Consider the following 14,687-nt stretch of genomic DNA (forward strand, 5'->3'; position numbering starts at 1 on the left):
CATGGTGAACAGTAGTGGTAGTCAATGTACTTACGACTCACAACACATGTAAAGGAGCACACGCTATGACTTGGCTTAGGGTAAAAGTGCTGCGTGGGGTCACAATGACCCACACACGGCGACCACTGAGCATGGACTGTCTAAGTTATGTCATTCTCGGTATAAATAATGAGCGTCCCCCGAACACATGGTGTGGAAGGAATACTGAGACATCTGGGGGGAAATGTACGAACAACTGCCGGAGGTAGCGAGGTGACGTCTGTTAATGACCCTTCACACATGTATATATATACATGTACACACACGCACACACACACACACACACACACACACACACACACACACACACACACACACACACACACACACACGTGTGTATGTGTGTGTTTGTATATATATTTTTTTCTAGTGCTCTAACCTACAACAGGTCCTTCTTGGTGTCCATTTGCTCCATGATCCTTTATTCTCTTTCAATTCACGTAACATGCGCATTTTCCCCACGGAACTGAGGGCCATTTCCTGAGATGACTGCCATAATTACAAGGGAAAGATCAGTCAGGGTGGTTTTCCGTTGCCTTCCCAGGCAGTGTTTTATTGAGACTGTCTCTAGAATGGTTGCCAGTCGAGACTAATGAGTCCCCTCTACCCTTATCTCGGCAAGTGAGCCGTTCAGATTTCGATGATTTTTTTCAGTAAACTCAACAACCTTGCGCGTACTATCAAAAATAGAATGGGAAGTTGCAGGGAAATTACCTTTTCTCGACGTTCTTTTATTCAATGTAAATAGCTCGCTTAAATTTTCGGTTTACCGTAAACCTACTGACACCGCTAATTACCTTCACTTTTTTTTCAAATCACCCGTTGTATGTTAAAAATTCAGCTCTCGTATTTTTTCTTGTGTAAGAATTATTGCCGGGAGCTTGACGCAAATTTTTGAAACTTTTTTCAAATTAGGATATCTCTTTTTTTTTCTAAATCAGGCAATTTAGTGAGTGGAATTCTCATTCTAAACAGGTAGTGCCAAAATCTACAATTTTTTCTAACCTGTCCTTCAAAAGAAAAACGGCACATGTTTCAAGGCGCCGGGAAATTTACATTGATTTTCATCCGAATACGTTCGTAAAATTTGGTTAAACACAATGCTGCTAGCGGGCTCTTGGATTTCCCGGTTTTTACACTAAGTAAGGATTTCCCCAATTTTACATGGGCGGGCGGGAAGCTTCCGAGAAAAAAAATTAATCGACATAAACGTGATGTTTGATTTTTCCGGAATAAATGCGTGTTTTTCCATTTACATGATGAAGGGCACCGCAAACTGGAAAAAACACTAAATTTTTTCATAAAACAGCATATTCGTTGAAAGATGTGGGCTCTTACTAAATTTGAAAAAAATTTTAATTTAAGTGCTGGTCAATGGGACTGGGGAAAACCTTTCCCCCGTTTTGTTAGCAAGGGGGTTCCCCAAATCTTCGACTTTACCTCCTCCCAGACCGATTCAAATTTGTTCGTCTTCTCTACCACTCATATTCTTTTCCAAAATTTTCTACTTGTATCCCTTTTTGGTTTTTTATTCGCGAGAGGGAAATGTAAAGGGTTTGAAAGTCGATTTTGTTTATTTTTTATTTGGGGTGTTTCCTTTCATCTTTGTTACACGACTGTGTTTTTGGGGTTTTTGTCGTGGGGTTTTGGGGTAATGTATTGTATATATTAATATAATATTAAAATTATAGTGGTGTGTTGTGGTGTGGTTGGTGGGGTTTTGGGTGGTGTGTGTGTTTGGGGTGTGATTTATGTGTAAAAAATATTTATGCCCCTACCCAGTAATAATTTAAATAGAAGAAGGAAGAGAAAAGGGTCTCCCCTCTCTCCTGCGGTAATCGGTCCCTTTATTTGGACATTCAGGAGGGGGATATCGGTTTCCGGCAAGGGGGCGGACGGGGCCGGGGGGGTGGAGCCGAGCAAGCAAGAGAGTTAGCATGAGCCATATCCTCGATCGTGGGCTTTGCAGGGGTATTAAAGAGGGCCCCCGCCCGGCCCTGCAATCTCGGCCTCGGCTCTACCGCGTTTTCCGGACGGTGACGCCCCCCCCATTGTTTGAGCCCCGTCTATGTTTGCATGTAACTTCTGCCCTACTACTATCTTTCTATGCGAATTTTCGCATTAGGGTGACTTGGGCAAACCTTTGGTGAAATGGGAAACCCCCCCTTCGGGCGCGGCTCGGACGTGGGCAGACCTTTACCTCCCCGGGGGGGGGGGGGTGTTCTGGGGGGCCTTAAAAAAGGGGGGGTTTTTGCTTTGGACCCCCCTTTTTTAAACTAATTAAAAAAAAAATGGGGGGTTTTAATTTTTTTTTGGGTGCGGGGTTTTAAAATTTTGGGATTTTTTTTTGGGAAAGGGGTTTTTTTTTTAAATTTTAAAGGGGGGGTTTTTGGGTTTTTTTTTTTGTTTTTGGGTGTTAAAATTTTTTGATTTTTTAAAAAATATTTTGCCAAAATTCCAGTATTTTTCAATTTTTTCCAAAAAAAGGGGAAATGTAAAGGCCTCTTTTTCCCTTTTTTCGGGTGTTTTCCTTTTACTTTGGAAGATGTGTTTGGGGGTGGGGGGGAATTTTTTAAGAAAAATTTTTAAAAAATTTAAAATTTTGGGGGTTGTGTGGGTTGTGGGTTTGTGGGTTGTTGTTGGGTGGTTGGTTAGGTAGGAAATTTTTTATCCCAAGGGTTTTAAAAAAAAAAAGGTGTTTAAAGCTCCCCCCTCTTCCCCCTCATGGCCCTTTTGGCATTAGGGGGGGGGGGTGCCCCCCTTTTTTGGAATGGGGACCCACTGGGCCGTGCCGGATTTTGCAGACCTACCCTCGAGGTGGCTTTTGGGCTTAAACCCCCGCCTCTTTTCCCTGAATTGGCCCCCTTGGTTAGGAGGGCGGCCCCCATTTTTTGATGCCACTCTTTTTTCTTGGGGGCCCCTACTAAGCCCCCCTTGCAAGGCTTAGGAGTCTGTCAATTCGGTGCTGGACCCCCATCTTCCCCCTGTAGGGGTTTTTACCTGAAGGGTTTTCTCTTAGAATGTTCTTGTGGTTGCCATTTTTTTGGGGTGGGGAACATGGAAAGACGCCTCTTTTTTTTTAAAACTGGAGGTAAACCCCTTTTGGGTTTTTAAAGAGGGGACGAACTCCTTCCAAGGGAATCCGGGATAAATTTTATTTTTCCCCCTCACTGAAGGGAAAAGTCTGTGGTTGCTTTCAGAGGGAAGGCCCTACGGGAACAGGTACGGGCCCCCCTCTCTCACGAGGTAAAACTTTTGGTGTTTCAGAGAGAAAGGTTCCCCTAAAACCCCCCTTGAAAAAGAACTCCTGGAAAAAGTATTTCCTCCCCTCACTGTGGGAAACGTCTGTGGGGCGTTTCCAGAGGGAAAAGGATTTAGGAACGGGTCAAAAACCCCCCCTTTCTCAGAGGTGAAACCCTTTGGGTTTCAGGGGAAAGAGGTTCCATCAAAACCCCCTGCCAAGGGAAAACTCCTGGAAAAATGAATTTTCCCCCTCCTCCTTTTGGAAAAATTTCCGGCTTTTTTTCGAGGGTAAGGGGAAATCCTGGGGGGGCCCCTCCTAAGGGGTAACCCCCGGGCGTTCGGGGGTCCCCCCGGCCCCCCGGGGCAAAACGCCAAAAAAAAACTCCCCCCCCCCAAAAAAAACCCACGGCCCCCCCCCGGGGCCCCAGAAACCTCCCACCCCCCCCTTGTGAGGGGGGAACGGGGAGTCCGGGGGTTAGTGATGCCGTGCACGGTACCCCCTGGGGTAGAAACACGCCTCTTTGGTCCTCTATTCTGGAAAGACAGGGGGGCCTGATCCGGCCCTCGGGTCAATCGGGGTCCCCCTCGGGAGGTAGGGTCAAGCATCATGCTGCCTTTTTGGCCCCAACCCGTCCGTGTCCAGTGCAATGGGTAATTGGCTGCGTATTTCACTCATCCCCCTGTTGCTTTTAGACTTTGGGTTTTCAAAGCACTCAGTTTCCCCCTTGTTGGACCCCGGGGTGGGTGGGGGCGTGAGGTGAAGCATCCCAAGTATTGGAAAAACTAAACCAAATCCCCAAGACAACCTACGTTGACGACCCGTGAAAGGGCCCAACCCCACCACCCTACCTTACTCCCCCGGTCAAAAAAAAACCCCAAGCACAGGATGACACTGTATCCTGCTCCCAAGATGGCAACAAGCAAATAATCAAGTACAAAATTCTGCCCTCAGATTGTCCAAACAGAGGACTCTCGTGCTGGCCCCTCCAGGCCACCCCCCCCCCCCAGACCAGGGTCTCTGACCCCCCTCGACACCCCACTGACAAATCGGGCCCAGCTAAACCCACCAAAAGCTTTGCCCCACAGCAACCCCCAAAGCCGAAAGGGCGGCCAAAAGGGCCGGGGCCGGAGTCCGACTCTGAGGGCGAGTCTGGCCCCGCAAGGCGTTTCCCCCGAAATTAAAGGGCCCCCTTTAACCCAAAGGTTTTCGACAATCCCACCAGAGGGTAAGGGCTTTGGGAAGCCAGCTAAAACCCGCTGCGATCGGGTTGCGCTGATCGGGCATATCATGTGCCCAAAGATCAACCCACCCTTTGTTTCCTGCGGGAGACAAAGGAGTTAAAAGATGGGAAAAAATGAGCCCCTCGCCCGAACCCCCGAGGAGAAAGAGTAAAGAGGGTGCTATTGGGCTTCTCAGTCTCATAGATTGGGGGGGGTAACTCACCCCACAGGTCGGGATTTCCCCCGATTGTCGAAGGGGAACTCCAACCGGGCAATCCTGGTGACCATAAAAGGTCCCCCAAGCTCCACCCTTGTCTGGGTACGGGGGTACCTAAAACCCACGCACTTATTGCCTGAACCCTTCGGTTTTTTAAATCAGAATACGGACACCACCAGGAAACTGTCAGCCAACCCAAAAATTGGTGTCGTAGAAAGGCACAAAATACTGGGGGGCATAAAGGCACTAAAGAAGAAAGAAGGACACAACACCCAAAATGTCCAAATTGTGCAAGAGGCACACCCCGGGACCTGGTTTGCTTGTCGGGAAAAGAGGGGGCCCTCAACGCAAAGGGTTGCTAAAAAGCACCAGATTTTGTTCCTCCCCCCCAGGACCTACGTCTGGGGGGAAAAAAAAGCGAAAGGCTTCCCGCCCCCTAAGGGGAAAGGGAACTGCCCCCAGCAAAACCGGGTCTCCGACAATGGGATTTCCCCCCCAAGAAAAGCAAGTGCAGGGGAACCCAGGAAAAAGGTTAAACGCACCACCGGTCCCCCCCGACCCAAAAGACTGTTTTCGCGGGGGGGACTTCGATCCTGATCCTGCGTGGTCAAGCAGGGCATTCCCCTGCCCCAGGACCGGGGAGAGGGGGTAGGCGTGTGTTCCCAGACGACTCTTAAAAAGCCCGTGAAAAGCAAAAGGAAGGGAAATGGAGAGGCCAAATCAGCCCAATCCTCTCCCCAGCCCAGGTCGAGACTCCCCCCCCTTTCCCCAAGCCGGGCTATGCCCCACAGGCAGAGCCTAGCCAGGCTACGCCCCACAGGAGACCTAACCGGGGGGGGGGATTTCAGGAAAAAAGCGATCAGAAAAAGCTGAGCCTCCCAGCAAGGCCAGCCAATGACAAAAACAGCCGGGCCCCGAGAAAAAGCCAAAGACGAAAAGTCAGAGCTAAAAAAGGCTCCCCCCCCCCAGGGGATCCAGGGATAGTGCCCCCGAAAGAGAGCCCTCAAGCATGAGGATCTCACAAGGAGTTGTAAACTCCGCCGTAAAACCCAAATGTGACGATGTCTTGATGTAACTTCAATTAGAAATCATGAAAAGAAACAAGTATTCTGCAGGGAAATCTGTGGCTTTCCCAAAGGATTGCCATCCCCCACGAAATAGGGGATAAAGGAGCTTGACATCGTCATGCTCCGGGAGACATTATCACCCAAAAATTTTTCGTTTCCGGGGTATCACTTTTCTACGCGCTCCACGTTCCGAGGCAAAAGAGGCCTGATGACCCGGTGAAGGCACAATTCCCTCTCCGCAATACCGACACCCCACTGTGGGAAGATGTTTTAAACTCTTTCCGTCGAGATTCAAATGCCGGGGGGCCCCTGAAATTGTACAACCCCTGTACAGCAGGCCACCCTGTAGTGCTTAACATCAGCCAGTATGTGCTTCCGCAGCCACGACCGAGTGACAAGGGGGACTTCAAAGCACACCCCCCCTCCTGGGTCCCTGCAGGGCACCGGATCGGCCGGCCCTCACCCTAGCCAAACTGCCGAGACATTCCCCCAGATCGCTCTCCTCAACAACCAGGAGCCAACGCATGTGAGAGGGGGGCCTAGACCTCACCCGGGGGACGGATCTGTTTGGGGAGGATTTGGGTGGCGTGTCGATGAGACCGTCACTAGTGACCCTTATGGCACTATAACAACCCCCCTGGGTAGTGGCCCCCGAAAAACCAGACCGAAACCAAGATGGAAAACAACAAGGGCCCAATGCGGGGTTCCGAGCGCCCTTTTGGGCCCGTTGAAAAAGCAAAGAACCCAACCCGAGGAAAATGTGAATGCTACAAAACCCCAAATTGTAAATGCCATTGATGAGGGAGCCTCACTGACCATACCCAAAACCGGCCTGGGGCCGGGGCACAAGGGCGCCCGGTACTTCAAAACGGATTGGGGGTCAACCACAGGGGAAAAACATGTGCCGAAAACATTTCCGAAGGGAAAAAACCCCCCCAACTAGCCCTCCCCAAGGGAGGCGGGGGGGATGCCAAGGAACTGCCAGCAGGTGAGGCAGGAAAAAATGGGGGGAATGGTGTGAGTTTTCGATCACCTACCCCCCTTCAGACTTGGCAACGGGTCAGCGAGCCCCCAGCCGCTCAGCCCCCAGATCACCACCCCGACCCCAGGGAGAGGGCCCAAAAGACTGGCGCAAAGTTCTCTGCGAGAACGCAGCGCAGCTGCCACTGAACTGAGGGCAAGACAAAAAAGCCCACAACCGACGACTTGCTCCATCAGAGAAAGGGGACCGAACCCATAACCAGACTTATCTTTTCTCTGAGGGAACTAAGAGATGCACACAAGCCATCGCAAACTCAGCCCCCCGGGGAGACGGGGTTCGTTACCCCCTCATCTCCCGCCTACTGGTAGGTGACTTGCATTCCTGCAAATCATCCAGGTCCTGGGAACTTCCCCTCTACCCCCCGAGCTGGAAGAGGGCACCCTAGTTCCCTCCCTAAACCAAAGGGCGGGGAAATACCGCCCCATCTCTCCCTCGCTGTTGCCAAGCTGCCGAAGGATGGTTACTGAACCGGCTCAATGGAAAATGGGAGCCCCCCACAAACACCTCCAGGGTTTCCCCGGGGATGGCACAGCGCACAGCATAGCCACCCTTGAGCCCAAAAAAAACCGGGCCATCTGTGGCAAATTCCCTTTACCGGAGAAGGGTTTTTGAATTGGGATCTTTGCCCTTAAGAGCCTGATCCAAAAGGAAAAAGGAAATCTTGGGTTGGATGGGACTACTTACGAAAAGAACAGCCAAGTCAAATTCCGGGCACCCTTTACGACATGCCATAAAAATGGGAAACCCCCAGGGTGGGGGGTTTTCATCCCGCCCTCTTTAACACCTAATGTCCGTTCCTCAAAATAAAAAATCCCCGTGGGGTGCAAAATCATCCCTACAGACGATCTTTTCTATCATCTCCACTGGACACACTGCCCAAACAAACCCAGCGTTGTCTGGACTTGTATCCGGGAGGTTGCGGACAGGACTAAAATCTCTGCAGCCAATCCAAGGCCCTGGGTTTTAGACAGAGAGTTTAAAGGGACAAATCTGAAAAACCAGGGGAAAGGACGGAGTGGGTTCAGGGGTCCTTTACTTGGGGGAAGAAAGACCGGACCCTCTCCTTCCGCCCGGAGGTCCCTACCCGCTTGACCGAACAAAGGCAAAAACTGTCTGTCATGAAGGGAATGGTGGAAGACCATAGGGGGCCCAAACCCGAGTACTAAGATCATTCTCTAATCGTCAGGCCCCTTGTGACTTGCCTCCCCCGCTCTGATTGGACAAAGAAAAAAAAAGACCGATTGGAGACGTCCAAAAAGAAACCCCGGGGCATTCTGGTGCCCCAGGGGCGAAGGTCCTCAACCTCCTAGTAGCAACCCTTTTCCCCTTTGGCCCCACGAAATTATCTAACGGGAGCCCCAATTTTACCAAAGGGCATCCAGGCTCCCAGGAAAACCCCCTAAGACCAAAATATAGACGCCTAGAAAAAATAAAGACTGTTTGCAAACAACCCTGGGTGTTCACCAGCCAGGGTGCTAAAACGCCCCCAGCTCAAAGAACCCCTACGGCCAAAGGGCATGGTCCCACCCCTGATTTTTTCGAACCCGCCGGGGCACAAACCGATGATTCTGTCAGAATGGCAAGCAAAAAGAAAGAATTTGCAGCCTAGCCTAAAGGGGAAAAAACCGAGGGTCTTGCAACCATCACCCCCCCGGGGGGGCCTGACTATTACCAGACGGATCGGTCGATCCCCTTTACCCCCACTCAGGCGCCCCTTTTCAGCAAGGGGGCACAAATTTCCTGAGGGGAAAAGACAACGCCTCCCGCTACAGGAAGGGATTTTGTATCATGGGGGCATGAAAGCGTCAGGGGAAAAGGGGCCCCGGGGGGTACACAATCCAAAGGCCGCCCGTCTTCAGCAGCGCTCACCCACTGACAACATCTAATCTGAAAACCCGCAATAACACAAAGGTGCTTCTAGGGTAGAAAAATTATCATAAATGGGGTTTCCCCCCATAAGGGGGTCGAGCAAGGCTTGCGACAGATTAGCCAAACGGGCCGGGGGACCCCAAACCCATGATAAAAACTCAGACCCAATTTACTTAGGAGGGGTGTACGGTGACGGCCACTCCTTCCTCCTGCAGCTTCCGAGAGGAAAAAGAGACATCCCCCCCGGCCAGCGGGGACCCGATGCCACAGGGTATGAACCCCTGGCCCTCTGAAATAAACACAGAGGTACCGAAGTCATTCTGCACAGAAAGCGCCTAGGTTCCAGTGCAGGCAGATCATACAAACAAAAACAGAAGGAGGTGTTGCTGCATTGCGGCGAGGGCCCAACGCCACACTGTCACTACTTGGGGAATTTTCGTGCCACCAATTCCTAAGACAAACCCCCCTGATCACAGCCGTCGTGCTGGAAAGGATTTGCAATGCTTACCCACGGCTACAGGGGCGCCCCCTGCAATCCCCCGCCCCGGGAAGCACCCGGGGCAGACCAAAAAATGGACGCCAAAAAAACTGACCCCAGGCCGGGGCCCTAAGTAAGGGCCCGGGGGAAGCCAAATTCGCAAAAACTCAACAAACAAGAAACAAGCATTATAATTTTTCTTTGGGTTGAAAATTTTTTTTGCATTTTTTTTTTCTTTTTTGTAATTTTTTAATTTTTTAAAAAAATTATTATATCTTTATAAGCATCAAACAAATACATTTTGATAGTCACCGATTTAAAATCTATTTAAAATTTTTTCTGAATTTATGCTTGCCTAAGTTTTTTAATATATATTTTAATTATTATATATATTATTTTATATTAAAAATTTTATTTAGAATGGATTTACCCTTATTTTTATTCTTATATTTATGATTACCTAAAAAATGATTTCTAAAAGGGGAAAACCCTTTGGGTGTTCAACATCCACCAAAAACATCCAAATATATAGTCTCTCCTCTTCCTATATTTCTTTTACACTTTCCTGGGAGCACCTTATTCCTGGTTTTATTTTAAAAGTGGGTTAACCAAAACTGATTTCATGCTATCTTTAAAAATGAGAGATGAATCTGAACAGACCCTTTTTTAAACAGCCCCGCCCGCAGGTCCCCGGCGGGGCTGCTCGTTCCAAAAGGGGGTTTGAGTGAGCAAATGGAAAACAACGAAATTTCAAAGCGAAAAAAATGCAAATAGAGCATAGAGGGTTTTAAAAATAGGCCCAATGGAAGCAAAAACAAAAAAAACCAAAAAAAAAAAAAGAAACAGGAAACACAGCAAATAAAACGGAACGAAATAAAAACGAAACAACTCGGGAAACCACTCCCCCTGAAAAAAAAAAAAACTTTTTTGTGAATTACTAATTTGCAAGACTATTTGGAGCAAATTAATTGTTGGGGTATTATGATGAAAAAAAGACATGAAAAAGATAAAAACATTTAATTTTTTTGAATTCATATCAATATAAATTTTTTTAATAGGGGGTAAAAAGTTTTTTTCCTGAAAAAATTCTTTTTTGGCCCGCAGAAATAATTATTCTAGGTTAAACCCTAATCCTACATTAATTAACAGACGTAACTGCGGGTCACCTGACTCGAAAGTTGCCGATCCAATGAATAACTTCGGTTTTACCTGTACCTACTGTCGAACGTCGGAGTGTAGATCTATTAGGCATTTATGCAACCCCGGGTATATTGGGCTATGATATGGGGGGAGATCCTACACCATAATCAAAATAATAAATTTATATAAAATCACATTACAGGCTCTGTTCTAGCACCGATAGAACTTGTCACCAATGAGCAATGTAACAGTGCTACAGTTAATCCCCAAGGTGTTAACAAAACAACAACAACCAAATTACAGGAAAAACGAGCGGTCCCCTCTTGACCCTTTCCACATCCAACCGATCAGATGGATGGAAGAGAAATTGAGGTCAGGTCGAGACGGGAAAAACAAGCGGTCATCTATTAACCCTTTCCACGTATCTGTGATAAGATAAATTCACGAACGCGTTAAATTTGTTGCAGTTGAAACAACATAAATCTCTAATAACGACAGAAATTAATTAACTATTTAACTAACGAATGATATTCATGTTTGTTGACCACATACCGTGATCACACGGTAATGCGATCTGAGGTCAGAAAAATAGTGTGAGAACATGCCATTTGCTGCCACTTATCATTTTTACCCAACAAACCAACGGCTTAACACATTTATGGGAGAAGAAGGAAGGGAAAGGAAATAAGGACAGGGGCCCAAAACATGTACTTATGTGGTTTTCTAGACATGTCTTCAGGAGAGGTCGAGTGCTATTTAAGTGGTGTGTTCGTGTTGCGAGCCCAAAGGATGCAATAGCTACCCTGCCTCCAGACTGTAAGAGTCTCATGGTGAACAGTAGTGGTAGTCAATGTACTTACGACTCACAACACATGTAAAGGAGCACACGCTATGACTTGGCTTAGGGTAAAAGTGCTGCGTGGGGTCACAATGACCCACACACGGCGACCACTGAGCATGGACTGTCTAAGTTATGTCATTCTCGGTATAAATAATGAGCGTCCCCCGAACACATGGTGTGGAAGGAATACTGAGACATCTGGGGGGAAATGTACGAACAACTGCCGGAGGTAGCGAGGTGACGTCTGTTAATGACCCTTCACACATGTATATATATACATGTACACACACGCACACACACACCACACACACACACACACACACACACACACACACACACACACACACACACACACACACACACGTGTGTATGTGTGTGTTTGTATATATATTTTTTTCTAGTGCTCTAACCTACAACAGGTCCTTCTTGGTGTCCATTTGCTCCATGATCCTTTATTCTCTTTCAATTCACGTAACATGCGCATTTTCCCCACGGAACTGAGGGCCATTTCCTGAGATGACTGCCATAATTACAAGGGAAAGATCAGTCAGGGTGGTTTTCCGTTGCCTTCCCAGGCAGTGTTTTATTGAGACTGTCTCTAGAATGGTTGCCAGTCGAGACTAATGAGTCCCCTCTACCCTTATCTCGGCAAGTGAGCCGTTCAGATTTCGATGATTTTTTTCAGTAAACTCAACAACCTTGCGCGTACTATCAAAAATAGAATGGGAAGTTGCAGGGAAATTACCTTTTCTCGACGTTCTTTTATTCAATGTAAATAGCTCGCTTAAATTTTCGGTTTACCGTAAACCTACTGACACCGCTAATTACCTTCACTTTTTTTTCAAATCACCCGTTGTATGTTAAAAATTCAGCAGTCTCGTCCATGTTTCTTGTGATAATGAATTTATTGCTCGGGAGCTTGACGCTAATTTTGAAACGTTTTCAAAATTAGGATATCCTCGTTTTTTCTTAAATCAGGCACATTCATATGTGAGATGGAATTCTCATTCTCAACAGGATAGTGCCAGTAATCTACTAATTATTCCATATAACCTGTCCTTCTAAGAAAAACGGCACATGTTTCAAGGCGCCGGAATTGACATTGATTTTACGTATCCGAATACGTTGCGTAATACTTTGGTTAAACACAATGCTGCTAGCGGTGCTCTTGAGACTTCTCCCGGTTTTTACACTATACCTTGTAAGGATTTCCCCAAGTTTTACATGGGCGGGTCGGTAGAGCTTCCGAGAAAAAAATTAATCGACATAAACGTGATGTTAGATTTGCCAGAGAATCAAATGCGTGTTTTGTCCATTTACATGATGAAGGTCACCAGCTAAACTGGAAAAAACACTAAATTATTTCATAAATCAGCATATTCGTATGAAAGATGCTGGACTCTCTACTAATTAGAAAAATGGTTAATTTTAAGTGCTGGTCAATGGGACTTGGAAGACCTTGCCTCCTCGTTAGTTAGCAAGGCCTTCCCCAGACTCTTCGACCTTGACCCTCCTCCTGAGACCTGATTCAACTCTTGTTCGATCTGTCTCTACCACTACATATTCTTGTCCAAATTCTCTACTTGTATCCATTTCGGTTTATTATTCGTCTGAAGAGGAACTCGTGAAGGGTTCGAAACGTCATGATTTAGTTTCATTTCTTACTGTGGCTGTTTTCCTTTTCATCTTTGTGTACACGTTACTGTGTTTGTGTTTGTGTCGTGTGTGTGTGTATATGTATATGTATATATATATATATATATATATATATATATGTGTGTGTGTGTGTGTGTGTGTGTGTGTGTGTGTGTGTGTGTGTGTGTGTGTGTGTGTGATGTGTATGTGTAAATATATATATATGCCATACGCCAGTATAATCAAATCAGAAGAAGGATAGATGAACAGGCTCCTCCCCTCTCTCCCTGCGGTGAATCGGTCCTTGATTGGACGATTCAGAGAGAGGGGATGATCGGTTCCGGCAAGGGTGGCGGACGGGGCGCAGCGGGTGGAGCCGAGCAATGCCAAGAGAGTTAGCATGATGCCATGATCCCTCGATCGTGTGGCTTTTGCATGGGCGTATTAAAGAGATGCACCGCGCTCGGTCCCATGCAATCTCGGCCTCGGCTCTACCGCGTTACCGGACGGTGACGCGCCCCCCATTGTTTGATGCCACGATGCTATGTGCTTGCATGTAGCTTCGTGCCCTACTAGCCTACTCTTTCCTATGCGAATTTTCGGCATTAGGATGACTCTGTGCACACCTTCTGGTGAACTGGACCCCATCTTCGGGCGCGTGCTCGGACGTGGGCAGACCTTTACCTCCCGCAGGGGAGGGTGTGTCTGGGGGGCCTTAGAAGGCCTGCCTTACGGTGTGCATAGAGTTGCCATTCTTTTGTTAGGGATTGGTCTGGCAGACCATCTGATGACTGCCACTCTTTTTCTTTCGAATAGGGCGATAGGCAGGTAGAGCCCCTTGTCAGGCCTTCAGCCAGGTTCTGTCTAATAGCAGCTGCTAGACAGAACATCAAGTTCCCGTGATAGGAAGTACCTGGATAAAAGTTAGTCTTTCTCCCTCACTGTAATGAAATAGTCTGTGGTTGACTATTTCAGAGGGATGAAGGAACCTACTGGAACAGGTACAGGTCCCACCCTTCTCTCACTGAGGTGAAACATCCTTTGGATGTTTCAGAGAGAAGAGGGTTCCACCTCAAAAACCGTCCTGCCATAGGAACCTCCTGGAAAAATGTTAATTTCTCTCCCTCACTGTGGTGAAACAGTCTGTGGCCGGCTGTTTTCAGAGGGATGAAGGAACTGACAGGAACAGGTGCAGGACCCCCCTCTTTTCTCAATGAGGTGAAACAACCTTTGGGCGTTTCAGAGAAAAGAGGGATTCACTTTGAAAAAAGGGTACAGGTCCCCTCCGAGGAGCGGAGAGGAACTGCCTGGAAAAAGTGAAAGAGCTCCCTTCCTCACTGAGGGAGGAGCAGAAGTGTTCCCAGCAATGATGTCCTGTAGGTGGAAGGGCATCCCCTCTGGGATACTCCCAGAGGTTGACACCTACCCACGTGTTTGCCGTGCGTGGCACCCTTGTGAGCTGGGAGACGGGAGTCCTGGAGGTTGAGTGATGCCGTGCACGAGTACGCCCTGCGGCTAGCAACACGCCTCTTTGGTCCTCTATTCTGGCAAGACAGGCGGCCTGATCCAGGCCCGGTCAGGTCAATCGGCTGGTCTCCCTCGGGAGGCTAGGGTCAAGCAGTCATGCTGCCGTTGGTACCCACACCGTCCGTGTGTACCAGTGCAATCGGCTAATTGGCTGCGTATATTCACTCATCACCCCTGTTGCTGTTAGACATTGGTTCTAGCACTCAGCTTCCCTTGTTGGACTCCGTGGTGGGTGGGGGCGTGAGTGGATGAAGCACTGCCAATTATATGGAAAAACTAAACAAAAATCCCCCACAGACAGACCTTACTGTTGACGACCCGTGCAAGGCCCAGACCACGGCAGCCACCCTGAAGCCTTACGTGCCTCC

Source organism: Penaeus monodon, chromosome 7, assembly GCF_015228065.2.
Source record: "Penaeus monodon isolate SGIC_2016 chromosome 7, NSTDA_Pmon_1, whole genome shotgun sequence".
Taxonomy (NCBI): Eukaryota; Metazoa; Arthropoda; class Malacostraca; order Decapoda; family Penaeidae; genus Penaeus; species Penaeus monodon.